At 47.8% G+C, this 2622-nt stretch overlaps 1 protein-coding gene across 8 annotated transcripts in view; it reads left to right on the top strand.

Moving 5' to 3' along the window:
* GDPD5 (glycerophosphodiester phosphodiesterase domain containing 5) overlaps window positions 1-2622 on the top strand; it is a 309687-nt gene that overhangs the window by 1233 nt on the left and 305832 nt on the right. For 4 of the 8 annotated variants that reach the window (XR_003093654.1, XM_025202057.1, XM_025202052.1 and 1 more), the window contains exon 2: window positions 1044-1368. The exons of the other annotated variants lie outside the window; for them this stretch is intronic. The gene's annotated coding sequence lies outside the window, so the exon portion shown is untranslated. The remainder of the gene's footprint in view (window positions 1-1043; window positions 1369-2622) is intronic. 8 annotated transcript variants of the gene reach the window in all.

The raw sequence follows: 2622 nt of genomic DNA, 5'->3' as shown, positions 1-2622 counted from the left end.
AGTTTTGTACAATGCCATGACTCGCAGCGGCGAAGTTCTCAATTTAAGTTACTTCTTCGGTCCAGGAAAGGCTGCGACTAGATGTGGGAGACTGATTCTGCCATGTGAGCCGGGGATGACTTGTGTGGTTAAACCAGGCACGATGATTCGTACTGACAAATGCTGATTTCAGTGTATTCCCCCTCCCACCCCACCTAACTTTTTGGACTACTGTGTGGATGAGGCTAGCTCATCATCGTTTTAACTTCTCACAGGATGCTGATCATCATCATGAAATCTCATTAGCAAGTTAGTAGTTCAATGAGTTGGGCTGTTTGGAAGCTCCAGGCCCGGGACCGAGTAGTTGAGACTAGATTTGATGTTGTGTCCTCTTTTTTGTTAGTAGATCCCTCTGCTAGGCATGCTAACCACATTTGGATTTTTTTTTTTTGGGAAGCTTCATTTAGATGGCACTAGGGGAAGCTTGTAGTTTTATGTCCAGCTGCAAAGGTGGCAGTGGCAGGGAAAGGTAGCTTTGTTTGACCTTTCCCTAGAACGGGTGTTTTCACTTCAAAATGACTTGAAATGTGAAGGTTTGGCCTTGTCTTTTAGGATTTTCTTCTGGTGGTGACTTGCCTGCAAAGCCAAGGAGGACCTCTCAAGCAGGCTCTATTTGAATATCTATATATGCTGATTCTCACTTGACCGTTAAGTCACGAGCGTCCCATCGATTTAATTGGGAGCTGGGTGATGAATCCCCTAGCTCACTTGGAAAATCAGCTTGGGGGACCGTCTTTGCTTTCTCTCCAAAGGCTGATGTGTGGTGTAATACCTCTGTCAAACGCGCCCAGTGTGATGCTCCATGAAGCAAGAGAGAAGCCATAATTCCTCTTTTAATAGCAAGGCCTTTTTGCATCTCGTTGCCCAAATGGTAGCGTGATTAACGGCGAGGGGCTTTATTCTGAGGCTAGCTAGACACCACAGACGTCTCCTTCAAGAGACTCCGGCGCGATGCTCTTATTTGTTTCTGATGCTCTAAAACTATCTGGCTTTTCCTTTCTCAGCCTCAGTTTACAGTGCGCATGTCGGTCGTTGTGAGCACCGGCGCAGGCCTGTGAACCCGCTGGCAAAACGAATCCCAAGAGGAAGCAGCAGCCCACCGCGTGGCCACGACGCCCAGTTGTGTTCGCTCAGTTGTCGTGGTGTGGTGTGCCTGGTTGTCAGCAGGGCTCGAAGATTGGTGGTCTCGACTGGATCAGCAAGATCACCTTGGTTCTCATTGCACAACGGAGGAGTTCCTATTTTTTTCGGAAGATGGCAGTGTCCGGCTGGCCAGGTCACTCCCAGGAAGAACGCCGTATTTGCGCGTAGGCAGGCCAGGTCCTTTGGGTATGTATTTGTGCATAGTCTCTTATAGCCAAGGGCCTTGGGAGCATTTGAAAAGTTGTGATGCGATCCCCGCCGGAGGAGGGACAGGACCAAGAAGTTCATTATTGCCCTACCTTCCCGGAGCTAGAGGCCTCCGGGAAATAGGACCTAGCCATCTTCATTCCCATTCCCTTCCTGACAGGTTCCCTGCCTGTTTTGTATAGTACCAAGGTTACTGGGACGTTATTTAGCACATTAAATAAAACCCCAAAACATGTTATTATAAGCTTGTGCTTTTATGAACAGTTAGTCTCTAAGGTGTCGCCCTGCCCTGGCTTCTGCCAATACTCTTTACAGTAAAACCATGTGTTGTGCTGGGAAAGGGGGTTATAGAGAATTGATCCGTCAGCCTACACTCCTAAACGGTGCCTAGAGGTTGTTCGGGCTTTTTCTCTCTAGTTTAATTCCCACCCGCTTCTTTTTAACCACTGTTTTTTCCACGGGGGGAGCAATCCACGCCCAGGGGGTGCGGGTCCCTCAGAATAGGTGCCTAAACAGCTGGCTTCATGTGTTATGGGTCTAATAACCTGGTATTTCTCAATGCTCGGAGATGCAGTCTACCTTTTACGTTGCTAATATCTAGTGAAATATTTTCATAACATCCCTGCTAAGGAAGGAAGCGTTTCAAGATAAATGCATCCTGCCGAAGACCCTCAAACAAGACCTCTCTTGAATTGCCTCAGGTGGCAATTGTAAGCCTTGCCACTCTCGGGTTTGCCTCGGACCGTGCTATAATTTGTCCGGTGCACGACTGAAAATATACCGGGTTTGGTTTAGTTTGGTCTCTTTTGGGTTTGTCGGATCTCAGTTATGTTTTGCGTGAGGTTGGTTCTTTCTTCCTCCCCTGCTTTCTTGTCGCGGGGTAGGGGGAGTCTGCAAGCATGCTCTTCCGTAACTTTGGGGACCTGAGCATGGTAGTCGGTGCTAGAGGGAGTTGTGGGGGTAGGTGGGGTGGGATGGGGTAGGGTGGTAAACAGCTGATGGGCAGGGTAAAAGGATCCTGGCACGCTCTCCGGTAGGTTCATGATCACAAATTTAACCCCTGATTCTGGAGTGCGATCTGTGTAGTTCAGAGCTGTTCTGCGTGGGATCTCATTGAAAGCTGCTTTAATATTCAGAAGTATTGCTACATATTTTATTATTGAAGTGCTGGCTTCACAATGACTTGATGTGGAATCATGCATGGCTTTTATGAAATCCTTATTTGTTACTTCT

The sequence above is a fragment of the Alligator sinensis genome, unplaced genomic scaffold, assembly GCF_000455745.1.
Source record: "Alligator sinensis unplaced genomic scaffold, ASM45574v1 scaffold1008_1, whole genome shotgun sequence".
In the NCBI taxonomy this organism is placed as follows: domain Eukaryota; kingdom Metazoa; phylum Chordata; order Crocodylia; family Alligatoridae; genus Alligator; species Alligator sinensis.
The sequence above is the reverse complement of the archived record's forward strand: the minus strand, read 5'-3'. Positions and strand labels throughout refer to the sequence as shown.